Here is a 13,443-nt window from a genome sequence, read left to right as displayed (position 1 = left end):
TGATTGAGGTTTATAAGATTATGCATGGGAAAGAGCAGGTAGAGAAAGAGGTACTTTTCTCCCTTTCTCACAATACAAGAACTCGTGGGCACTCCATGAAATTGCTGAGCGGTCGGGTTAGAACGGATAAAAGGACGTCCTTCTTCACCCAAAGAGTGATTAACACTTGGAATTCACTGCCACAGGAAGTGGTGGTGGCTACAAGCATGGACGGCTTCAAAAGGGAATTAGATAAGCATATGGAGCAGAGGTCCATCAGTGGCTATTAGCCACAAGGTATAGATAGGGACTCTGGGGCAAGTGATGCTCTGTCATCTTGGTGCTTGGGGGGGTCAACAGTGGGAGGGCTTCTAATGTCCTGGCCCCACTGGTGGACCTCCTGATGGCACTGGTATTTCTGGCCACTGTGTGATACAGAGTGTTGGACTGGATGGGCCTTTGGCCTGATCCAACATTGGCATCTCTTATGTTCTTATGTTCTTAAGGGTGTCTAGGGTTGCAGGTCCCCCCAGCCACCAGTGGGGGATTAGAGGGGTAGAGTTGCCAAATCCAGGTTAGGAAGTTCCCAGAGATTTGGGGATGGAGCCTGGGGAGGTCAGAGGCCTCAATGGGGTACAATGCCACAGAGTCCACCCTCCAAAGCATCCATTTTCTCCAGGCGAATTGATCTCTGTAAGTCTTGACATGACCTGCAATCCAGGGGATCCCAAGATTCCACCAGGAGGCTGGCGTCCCTGTGTCAGTAAATTGCAACAGGAACCTATGGAAGTCTGTAAAATACGCTATGCTGCATTCGGACGCCATGCTACCTACAAATTCTGGTTTGCCACAATGGGCCACAAACATCATGCCCATGTGCTCCCCTCCTCCCTCCCTCCTTTCTTTCCCCCGTCTTGCGTACAGAATGGAAGCAAACTTACATTGCGTGTGGCATTCAAAGGCAGGTGTCTGAGATGAATTACAGGTTATTTGCCCACCTAGACAAACAACCTCCAGTTCACTTAACCACACGAATTATGATGTCATGAGCAACGAGAGCCAGTCTGGTGTAGTGGTTAAGAGTGTCAGACCAGTACCTGGGTAGACCCAGGTTTGAATCCCTGCTTGCTGGGTAACCTTGGCCAGTTGCACTCTCACAGGATTGCTGTGAAGATAAAATGGAGAGGAGACTGTCGTAAACCTCCTGGAGACCCCATTGGGGAGAAAGGCAGGGTATAAACGAGTTAAATAAATAAATCTGCAGTCGCACTTTGTCTCTGTGACCTATGGAAGAAGGGAGGGGCAGGGGGGAGGAACAAGCGATATTTGTGTCTGTCATGGAATGCTGAAGTTTAATCAAAGTTCACTGTAAATGGAGTCTGAGTCTTTAAGGTGGGACAGGCTTCCTTCTTTGCTTTCATCCTGGCAGTCTGTACCGCACTGCCTCCCTGCAATCAAGTTATGAAACCCAGCTTAATGATGATAGGTTCTGGATTAAGTCGCTTTTAAAAAGATTAGATGCTCTTATTTTTCACCTGGTTAACCAATGTGTGTGTGTGTGTTCAAGGGAGTGGCTCTGATCCCGGCTGAAGGTGAACAATAGATTTCCCATTCAGTGTGTGTTTCCAGTCATTGACGAATCCTCCCTTAGCTGCTTTTTGGATTTGTTTTCACAGTCACCATTTGTTGATTTTAAAAGGCACCCCATTAAACAGCTTCTGTCAGAAATGCGGAAGAGATACTACCAGAGTTACACATTTTGTGGCTGGCTTCACCACCCATGGCAGCCATTTTGTGGTTGGTTCCACATCCCATGGCAACCATTTTATGATTGTGCCTACCGCTCTGTCATAATTCTAAATGTGCCTGCAGGCTCAGAAAGGTTGGGGACCCCTGTCATACTTTGTGAAATGTGTTTATGTGGATTAATCATGTTGCTTCCAGAAATTTGCTCCAAATCTACTTTCCCCAACTCAGTGATCAAAACTGGGTCCTTGTGGGGTTGCTATCTCCCTTTAAAAACACATCTTCAGATTGTGTTTGACTCTAACAGTTTGACTCTGAGCACACTTTTTAAGCACCACTGAGGTCCTGTTCATACGAGGGGTTTTGGTCCGGGAGCGAGACAGAACGGGGGCGGATCAAACGGGCACGATCCCACGGCAACATCTGGGAATCGTTGCCTGCCCGTCTCCGATCCATCTCTCCCGGCCGAAAACCCACACCAAAAAGAACCACCTAACCTGGTGGTTCTTCTGATTGAAGCGCCACAAGCCGGGCTGTCGGATCTCCGGCGTGTGTTTGCGCCGGCTCATCCCCGGCTCCTGGCTTAACTGCGCATGCTCCGACATGCGCAGTTCGGCAGGCTCCCCGTCTGAACTGTGTTTTCTCCCCGGCATCTGATCGTGATGGGGAGAAAAGGTGCCGCGGCCCAGGGGATCGTGGGATCCCGCCGCGGCGTCTCAACTTTGGTGCGGCTTTTAAAAGCCGCGCTTTGAACAACTTATCCCCTGCCGTGTGGCAGGGGCCTAAGTATACTTGAACAGGACTGAGTACACCTGCTTAATCATATTGCTTTCTAAGGCTCTTTTCGTAGGTTTTCTATATGGTTCTCAACATTTTTTCTCATTATCATCTGGATGAAAAAATAACCGGGGAGGGGCGCTTCTGGGGGTTTCCTGCCCCTAGGGTTGCTAACCGCCAGGTGGGACCTGGAAAGCTGAGGCTGTGGGATTCCTGAAGATCTGGGGGTAGAGCCTGGGAATAGTGGTAACCGGGGAGGGGAGAGAACTGAGGAGGGTATAATGTCATCTAGTCCACCCTTCATCTGGAGAACAGTTGTAATTCCAGAGAATCCACAGGCCCTACCTGGAGGGTAGTGACCCTAATTACAACTGATTTCCAGATGACACAGGTCCGGAGAAAATATTTTTCAGGCCAGGGATCACCAGTAGATTTTTCTTCCCTGAGCATAATGCTCTTATGGCTTATGGCTTTATACCCCACAGAGGTCTCTCCCCCCACCCCAAATTTCACCCTACCCAGGTTTCACCCCCAGATCTCCAAGACAATCCATATCCGGAGCTGGATCCCTCTCGGCAATACCGCCCCCACACACACCTCTCTCGTATCTATTCGACTTTTAGACCATCCTCCCCTGTACACAGGGCTCAGGGAAGTGAACAACATTCCCATAAATACATTCACTGATCAAGTTAAAACAATTTAAACAATAAACACATTCGGTAGCCATTATATATGACACATAAAACATGCCGATTTGTATTCTTACCTCGTGGGGGGAGAGGAAAGGAAGGAAGGAGCCGTGCTAAATGGAAACCATTGCTGTCTTCAACCATAGTTCATCTCTGTCTTACAGGCCCTGTAGAACGGCACTAGGTCTTGCAGGGCACGGATGTCATTCGTCAGAGAGTTCCACCAGGTTGGAATCAGGGCTGAAAAACCTCTGGTTGAGGACAGCTGGATATTTTTGGGGCCAGGGATCACCAGCAGATTCTTCTCCCCTGAGCATAATACTCTTGGGGGGGGGGATTACCCTATTTGACTTTCAGCAGGGCTATTTTTGGGCAGGAACGCACAGGAACGGAGTTCCGGCTGGCTTCAGAGTTGGGCACCCCCGCTACAGCCAAAGCCTCTGCGTGCATGGCTACAGAGGGAAGGCCTGGAGAGCGACACACACCCCCCTGGCAACTCCGAGGTGGGTGGGCCATGGGGGGCTCTGGAAGTGCTTCCCTGCCCTCCCCCAGCCTGTCCAAGGGCTGGCTTGCCCAGGCTCCCCGTAGCTGTGGGGCCCCCGGGCAAGCCAAGGGAAGGCAGATAAAACTGCCTTCCCTTCAAGGAGGGGCTTGCTTGGGCTCCCTGCAGCCGTGTGGTGCCTGGGCAAGTCAAGGGAAGGCATGGGGTGTGGCCTAATATACTAATGAGTTTCTGCTGTTGGATGTGGTCTATTATGCTAATGGGTTTCTGCTGGGCTTTTTCTACAAAAAAAGCCCTGACTCAGTAACTGTTTCCCCTCGTGCATAATCTAAAATTAACCTCTAATACTACCTTCTGTTTGGTGTCAGGGAGAACTAGATCAATTAATTTTTATATTTGCAGCAGACAGCTGTCCTTGTTTCTTCTTCCCAGAAGTCCAGAGATTCAATCTGATAGCAGCTTCTACCACCACTACTTTGCTTATTCAAATCTTTCCAGAAATCTACATAGAATGGACAAGAGACCTTATAGCCTGGAATGTCTGGTTCCTCTTATCACTTTTTTTTTAGTCCGATGCACAATTCTGGATAACATAAAAACATATCCATTGTTTTGTGTTAGTTTTGGTTGGTCTTAATTAAAGCTTTTGTTTTGGAAGATGCCACAAGCCTCCATTTTATATCCGATTCTAAAAACTCAAATGAATGATCAGTTGATTGAATCAGAGGGGCTTGTCTTATGGCAGTACTTACTGGAATGTTAGATTTCCCACTTTAGAGGCTTCTCAACCCTAACTGTTACCTGGAAGGCCAGATGCTAAAGTTGAAGCTCAAATACTTTGGCCACGAAATGAGAAAGGAGCACTCACTGGAGAAGACCCGGATGCTGGGAAAGATTGAAGGTCAAAGAAGACGGGGACGGCAAAGGATGAGATGGTTAGACAGTGTTATCGATGCAACAAACATGAAGTTAAGCAAACTCTGGTGGACAGCGGAAGACAGGAGGGCCTGGCGTGATGTGGTCCATGGGTCTTGACTGTGTGACTGAACAACAACAACGACAGCAACAAAATTTATAAAAGGGATGTATTATTCTTGTTTGGGTATGAGATAAAATGTCTTCCTGGGCCAGTATTTTATACTGGGACAAATTATATGCTGGGATGCGAGCCTCAGGGATCTCTTGGAATTACAGCTCGACTACAGAGACCAATTCCCCTGGGGAAAATAGATGCTCTGGAAGGTGGTGTCTATGTAGTTGTACTCCACTGAGATTCCTGTCTTCCCCAGGCTCCATCCTCAAACAAGACAGACAAACAGGAAAAACGGCCCTGTTTAAATAGCATGCAAAGCCCACACCCATTTCCCAACAAGCACAACTGTGGGTACAAGTACTGAACCATTAACTCCTGATTAGCCACCTCCCAGAGTCCAGGTAGCTATTGTTCTGGAGCAACAAGCTCAGCCAGTCTCTGGTAACTAGCTCTGGAATGCCCCAGACTCAATACATAACATAGTAAGCACCATTATTGCACAGTATATTTACAAACTGTGAAAGGCTTCTGTACAAAACGTTCCCATCTGCGCATCCCATTCATCATCCAACTGATTTCTGAGAACAGTGATGAGCAAAGCTGGTTCTAGGTGAAGAATTTTAAAAGCAGCATCGGCACCACCTCACATCTGCTCATACCATAGAATCATAGAATGTTAGAGTTGGAAGGGACCTTGCAGATCATCTATTTTATTTATTTATTTTCAGCTTATATACCGCTCTGACCCCGAAGGGTCTCTGAGCGGTTTACATACAACTTTATACCTAACTAGGGCCACATTTTTGTATGGGGGGTGATGACCTACCAGCACCCAGGCAGCGGGCTCAGTTGTTGTTCAGTTCCTGGCTTAGTTGTTGTATTAGTTCCTGGTGGGTTCTTCGGCGCTTCACCTCCTGGTGTCCGGAACAAATCTTAATCCACGGCTCCTTCCGGTGGGCTTCATCCGGTGCTCGGCAATGCGCCAGCCGCAGCTCCAGCTCCGTCCCGCTGGCTCCACCGCGCCGCATCTCCACACCACCGCACACCACGACTCCGCCTCCGTCCAACCTCCGCCACGCACGCACGCTGGGTCACCAGGATCATTCCTCCGTCGCCAGGGTCATTCCGCCGCCGCTCCTGCTGCACGTCCTCGTAATCTAGTCCAACCCCCTGAACTCTGCCGGAGCATAACCAAAAGATAGCCCTACAATTTACCCAAAATATGGTCATCCAGCCTCCGCTTGAAAACATCCAGCAAAGGAGCATCCGCCACCTCCTGAGGCAGTCTGTTCCACTGCTCAACGACTCTTACAGTTAGGAAGTTTCTCCTGATATTTAGCTGGTAACGACTTTGTTGTAATTTCTACCCATTAGATCTAGTCTTGCAATCCAGAGCAAGAGAGAATATATCTGCTCCATCTCCTACATGAGAGCACTTCAAATATTTGAAGACTGCAATGTCCCCTGTTAAGTCGCTCGCTTAACAAAGAAGTCGGAGAGTGATTCAGCAAGAACACAACTTTATTCTTCAACTCCAACACGGATCAACATGAATAGCCAGAACAGAACAGTTCAGCTTTTACATTGCAGTTGTCCTGCTTTTAAACTCTCCCGGCTAATGTAGCCACACCCACTGTACAAATACCAACCAATACGGTTGTTCATATAAGGACCAATCATGGACGTTCCTGCTCAGGGAGCTTGCTGTAAAGTGATTGGCTAGGTGCTCCCTGGGCTAGCAATGTGATTGGATGGATTTGGATCCTAGTCCAGGACGAAGCTCAACATGGCAAGTCAATTAGATGTTTCACATACATCATACATTCAATGGCAGCTATTGAATACATGTATAATAACCAGGAGTCATTTCCTGTGGGAGCGCACAGGAGCGGAGCTCCGGCAGTAAGGAGCCCAGGGGGCGGGCACATGCAACAAGCCCCACCCCCTGCTCCCAGCAGCCCTTAGTCGGGCCACGAGGAGCAAGAAGCAGCCAAGTAAGTTGCAGAGCGGCCCCCCCCCGGCCCGTCTTCAGATACAAGCTCTCCTCTATGAGGGCAGATCTGCGCGTCTCCCCCCCTTACCAGCCAAGTACGAGGGAGGGAAAGTTAACAAAGCGATCTGGAGCACGCTTTTCTGACCCCCTTTACTTACATATGTTGGGTCCCAAACGATGTATTCCAATTTTTCATTCACTTTCACCACAAAATAAAAGAAGAAGATAACCAGCATGATGAGGGGGCTGATGACTCTCCAGGTGGCCTGCCAGAAAATGTTGGGCTTGTGTCCAATCATGAACTTAATATCATCGTTAAATCTGGTAACAAGGAGAAAGAAAAGTCAGGGTTCATGCCATGAACAGATCTGAGGCTGGTTCGCATGGATGTATTATTCATCTCATGACGACTGCAGCATCATGGGACGACTGCCCTGTGTCAATGGGCCATCACAACCCCACGCACAGAACTTTCCTATCCCCCTGACATGGCCTCAAAGGCTTTCCAAGGGAGTCAGTTCTCACGTGCAGCTGTCAGTGCTCAAGTACATACGGAGAACAAGAAAAACTGTGAGAAAGTGACGCTTAAATATATGTCTTTAAAGAATCATAGAAAAGTGAACAAAAATAATATACATAATCATAGGAAAATATATTGACGGTGATCTCCGGAATGTCTTGCCGTTTCGAAGGAAGATCTTCTTCTGAACAAAGATGTGGGACAAAAACTGTCTCTCAATAGTTCATATCCTCTGGTGACGTCTCACAATTATCAAAGAAGATTTTCAATAATCATAATAGCTGTAATGTATAGTAGAACCTGCCATGGGCTAAGATCGTCATGGTTGGTTTTTCTTGTTCTCTGTATTAGCTATTGAATACATCCCCTCTAAGCCTTCTCTTTTCCAGGCTAAACATACCCAACTCTTTCAGCCTTTCCTCATAAGATTTGTATTCCAACCCTCTCACCATCCTGGTTGCCCTCTTCTGGACACGCTCGAGCTTGTCAACATCCTTCCTAAAATGTGGTGCCCAAAACTGGACACAGTACTCCAGGTGAGGCCTGAATAGCAGAATAGAGCGGAACTACCACCTCCCGTGATCTGGACACAAGGCTTCTGTTAATGCATCCTAAGATTGCATTAGCTTTCTTTGCAGTCACATTGCACTGCAGGTTCATGTTTATCGTGATCAACCAGAACATCTAGATCCCTTTCACATGTGCTGCTGTCAAGCCAAGGCTCTTCCATTTTATAGCTGTGCCTTTGATTTTTTTGTACATAAGTGTAGGACTTTGCACTTATCTCTATTGAACTTCATTTTATTTGACTCAGCCCACTGTTCCAGCCTATCTAGATCATTTTGAATCCTGACTCTGTCTTCTTCAGAATTAGCAATCTCACCCAGTTTCGTGTCATCTGCAAATTTGATAAGCATCCTCTCTATGTCTTCCTCCAGGTCATTTATAACAACATTGAACAACACCTGGCCCAGGTCCCAGCCCTGCAGCACTCCACTTGAGACTTCCCTCCACGTAGACGCAGAACCATTTATGAGCACTCGTTGGGTACAATTTTTCAACCAACCATGAATCCATCCAACGGTTGCACCATCCAGCCCACGCTTAACTAGCTTATCCTCAAGGATATCTTGAGAAACTTTGTCAAATACTTTACTGAAATCTAGATACACTATGTCCAAAGCATTGCCAGAGTCAACCATTTTAGTAACTCCATCAAAAAAGGAGATGAGGTTAGTCTGGCATGACTTATTCTTGATAAATCCATGCTGGCTACTACCAATTAACTCATTCCGTTCAAGGTGCTCACAGACAGAGCGTTTAATAATCTGCTCTAGAATTTTTCCAGGTATTGATGTCAAACTGACAGGCCTGTAATTTCCTTGGTCTTTTTTCCTTTCTTGAAAATCAGGACAACATTCGCTCTTCTCTAGTCTTCTGGCACAACACCAGTACTCCAGGACAAGATTAGAGCGAGAGGCTCTGAAATAACACCTGCAGTTTCTTTTAGCACCCTGGGATGCAAGCCAACCAGCCCTGGAGATTTGAAAGTATTTAAGGCAGCTAGGTGCTCTCTAACCATTTCCTTACTTACTCTGGACTGGCAGTTCTTCCTTCCTTCATATGCCCTGCATTCTTCAGTTTGTATACAGCTCGCCTTATGGTTAAAGACTGACGCAAAGTGAGAGTTGAGTAATTCCGCTTTGTCTTCATCCCTTGTTAAGGCTTGACCGTCTTCCCCTAGCAATGAGTTTACCCCATCCCTGTTCTTCTTTTTGCTCTGAACATAGGCATAGAAACGTTTACTGTTATTTTTAGCATCCGTTGCAAGCCTCATCTCTTTAGCCTTTCTGACGCCATCCCTACAGATTCGAGCCTGCTCCTTGTACTCACCTTCAGTAATTTGTCCCTCCTTCCATTTCCTGTACTCAGCTCTTCAGAGAGTTCCTTGTTCAGCCACCTTAGCTTCATTATCCTTCTCCCACCTTTGTTTCTCACCAGGACAGTTGTTTGTGATTGTGCCTTAAGCACTTCATTTTTTCAGCATCACCCATCCTTCCTGTGCAGATTTCCCCCTCAGCATTTCCAGCCACAGGATCCTACCTAATATTTTGCTGAGTTTTTTGAAATCAGCTTTCCTGAAGTCCAGGATACAAGTCCTACTATGTCCTGGTTTCACATCCTTCTCTATGTCAAATTCCAAGCTGACATGGTCACTATTCCCCAAGGATCCCACAACATTCACTTCATCAACCAGTTCTTCCCTGTTAGTCAGGATTAAATCTAGAATAGCAGATCCTCTAGTTCCCACCTCCACCTTCTGAGAGATGAAGTTGTCCGCAAGACTATTCAAGAATCTGTGGGATGTCCCATGTCTAGCAGAGTTAGATTTCCAGCAAATATCTGGATAGTTGAAATCTCCCATAACCACTACATCCTGTCTCTGTGAAAGTTTAGCAAATGCATCATCCAGTTCCTCCAGTTGGTTCGGAGGTCTGTAGTTTACCCCCACAACAATATCCCCTTCTTTTTTCCCTTGCTCTATCCTTACCCACACACTTTCAACAGGGCAAGTCTCGAAAACCTGAATTTCAGTGTAAGTGTAATCATTCTTGACATATAGTGCCTCCCCGCCTCCTTTTTTGTTTATTCTGTTCCGTTTGAACAAGGTATATCCTTCAATCAATGTGCTCCATATATGAGTCTCATCCCACCCAGTCTCAATGATGCCTATCAGATCATACTTACCATTCATCATGCAGCTGATTTCTGAGAACAGTGATGAGCAAAGCTGGTTCTAGATGGAGAATTTTAAAGCAGCATCAGCACCTCCATCCAAATCATTGTTGGTAAAATAATTTAGAAGGCAAGCACTATTTAGCTTCCACTAAACCAGTGCAGAGGAAAAAAAGAACAAATGTCGAACTTTCTGCATTTGCTGAACTATGTTTAGTTGAACTTATAGGTCCAGGGTTTTTTGCTGCACTCATGCACAGGTCAGGACCCTACTATTTTGCAATACAAAAGTGTCCCACTGATCTTTGCATCCTAGGGAATGATGGGTATGTGTGCCTCATCTCCAACACCTCCAAACAGGAATAAGTGAAGTCCACTCCCCCTGGGTCTTAAAACTTATCCCTCTGCTGCCAAAGAAACAGGCAGAAATATCTTAAGGGTTCCAGGTTCGTTATTCAGGCTCTGTTTCTATTTGTTCTTTCTCCTTCTGGTTGGTTGTCTCTCTTCAGATGTGGGCACTGGCGGGGGATATGGTGGATAAGGTTGCCAATCCTATGTTGGGGAACTCCTGGAGATTTGGGGATGGAGCCTGGAGCAAGGAGAGACCTCAGTGGGGTACAATGCCATAAAGGCTACCCTCCAAAGCTTCCATTTTCTCCAGGGGAGCTGTAGTGTGGAGATAAGCTGAAATTCCAGGAGATCCCCAGGCCCCACCTGGAGGCTGGCATCCATAGGACTCTGCTTCAGAGCCCCCAAGGATGCCTGCTTCTCTGTTTAAGGTATGTATGTTAATGATTACCCCTCTCCTGCTGCCTCTGACCTCATCATAAAGGGAGAACTTCTTTCTCCCCAAAGCCCCCCCCCCCACTGTTGATTCACCAGGTACCAATAGAAAAAGAAGAGACTGGATTTATAGACTCAGGTGGTTTGGCTTACCTGCTCCTTTCTTTTCCTGGGCTGCTTTTGTTAGCCATAATAATGGCTATTCACAGACCATTGCAGCCTGGAACTTGGAAGTAACCGAGAAAGGAGCAAGCACCTGGCTCTTCTTTTGACCAGTCTAAGTGGAAAGGCCGTTTGAGCTCAACCCCTGAGCATTGGCAAACCCAATATTCACATAGCAAAAGTGGAAAGTCCATACACAAATACTTTGGAGTGAGATGTTATTTCATCACATACAACAACATTCTTATACAGAAGACACTTTTAGGCACAAACATAACACCTGTGTATGTGGTTGCAACATATGATAACGGAACACATAGGTGTCAACTTCAGGGGGGCTCGGGGGCTAAGGCTATTGTATGGAACAGAGGTTGTAGGACCTAGCCTTGCATGTTCATTATATTCAGCTGTGAGATTTTACTATGGGGGAGAATCGTCCTTGTAAACCTCCCTAATCTTTTTGCAAGCCAGAAGGGTTAATTAGGGAGTTGAATTCTTATCAGCTGGCGGCCGGATGACAGAGGAATGGACCTAAGTAGAGGGAGCTACTGTGGGGAGGCACTCTCTCATTAGGCTTCACAGGGTGGGGCCGGCTATACTCTGGGCTGAAATGATCCAGTTTCTCCTATCTGATATTGGACTATTTTAAGGAATTGGCTTCACGCAAGTGAGTTATTGTTTTCATTGGTCCTGTTACCTGGCTTTTTATTGTTTGTTTGCCTTTGCTTGTTATGATTGGATGTTTCCTGCTTGTTTACATCCCTTTTACTACAACTAATTTTTTCAATTAAATCCAGTAGTTTTCTTTTTTAAACCTGGTCTTCAGAATTTATTTTGCTGAGTGACTGCATTTATCTACATAAGCGAACCCCAAGGTCTTTGGGACCTGACATGGTGGCAGCGGTTTTAGAATATTATTGGCAGCACCAGCAGCATTCTGTGATAAGATTTTTTTTTGTTATTTTTAAGAAAGCAATAAGCAAGGTTTTTTCCCCTTCTTTTTTTCTTATTGTTTTTTTTAAAAGAGGATGAATCAGAATGAGACATTGGTGGGTCCCACTGATAAACTTTATTTTGGAGCTCACATGTTGAATGAGCTGGGAGCCTCTGGAGGTCACACAATGTTTACTGAGAGGCTCTATGGTGCACAATTACTCTTTGAAGACTCTCTGAGAGCTGTTAAGGGATGTGTTATGGATCATAATGAAGCTACCCCTACACGAAAGGAAGTTTTGTGTTTAGAAATTGATCCATTATTGCAAGGTCAGACACAGACTGGAGACCAGGCAGAGCATCCTCCCTTACAGCATGTATCAGTGCAGGATGGTGCCCAGATTGTTGGAAAAACCTTACTGACCCCGAGCCAGCAGGCAGCTGCTCAGGATGGAGTAGCTGTAGGGGCAGTCCTGAGGGAGCTACAAGACCAACAAGGAGCACCATCAGCTGGACAGGACCCAGTTCAACAACTCTGCACCTTGATGACACAGATATTGGGGCAGAATGCCCAACAAATGGCCTTGTTCCAAATGCATTTGACTCAAAATCAACGTGATAGGTGGTCTAAATTAAGATTTCCTGAATTTAATAATGGAGAAGACATTAGTTCATACTTTCATCTTTTTGAGGCGACAGCTCGTGATTTTGAACTTCCAGAGGATCAGTTTATGGGAGTGCTGCGGCACTGTTTGCATGGCGAAATAGCAGAACTGTTGGCTCAACTAACACCAAGGCAAGCTAGAGATTATGAGTATTTTAAGTACTTGGCCCTGCAGCAGTTTCAACAGAGCAACTCAGGAGAAAATTCAGAGCAGCTACACCTAAGCCAAAAGAGACTTATGCTTCTTTTGCCAACCGACTGCAAAGAATGGGCACTAAGTGGGTGGAGTCAGCAAATGCTCGTACTTTCCATGATTTATTCAAATTAATATTGAAAGAGCAGATATACCAGGCTGTACCAGCAGATTATGTGACTTTGGTGAAAGCACAGAGGCCGAAGACGGTGGTAGAATTGGCACAACTGTTGGACAAAATCACTGCTGCAGACCAATCTGTTACAGCAGTTGATGATCTATCTACACTCTGTCAAAACAAACACAATGATGGAGAGGCCCAGAAAAAAACAACTCCCCTCCTAAGATGGCACTCCCCATTTCAGCCTGAAGCTGGAAGGGAAAGAAGTAAGGACAAGGCTGCTGAATGGGAAGAAAATGAAAAGTTTCATATTAGAAGAATTCAGTTAGCCAACCTTCCAAAGCGCAATATTTCCCACTATATTTCCCAGGAGCAGGCAGATTGGGGTGAGAAAAAAAGACTGGCATATGTTAGGCTGGAAGATCGGTTAGTAGTTCCTGCTTCAATGGACTCTGGGGCTGATTTGTCCTCTATTTCTGAAGGCCTTTTTTACGCCTTAGGCTTGAAGGCAGATGGCGTCACCAATGACAGACGGGTTCAAGAACAACCAGTGACTTGAGCTACTGTAGCAATTGGTGGGTGGAGTGAGAAAGTGCCGCTGTTGGTGCA

This window comes from Gekko japonicus, unplaced genomic scaffold (assembly GCF_001447785.1).
Source record: "Gekko japonicus isolate JY-2015 unplaced genomic scaffold, Gekko_japonicus_V1.1 scaffold2783, whole genome shotgun sequence".
NCBI lineage: Eukaryota > Metazoa > Chordata > Lepidosauria > Squamata > Gekkonidae > Gekko > Gekko japonicus.
Note: the sequence above shows the minus strand (reverse complement) of the source record.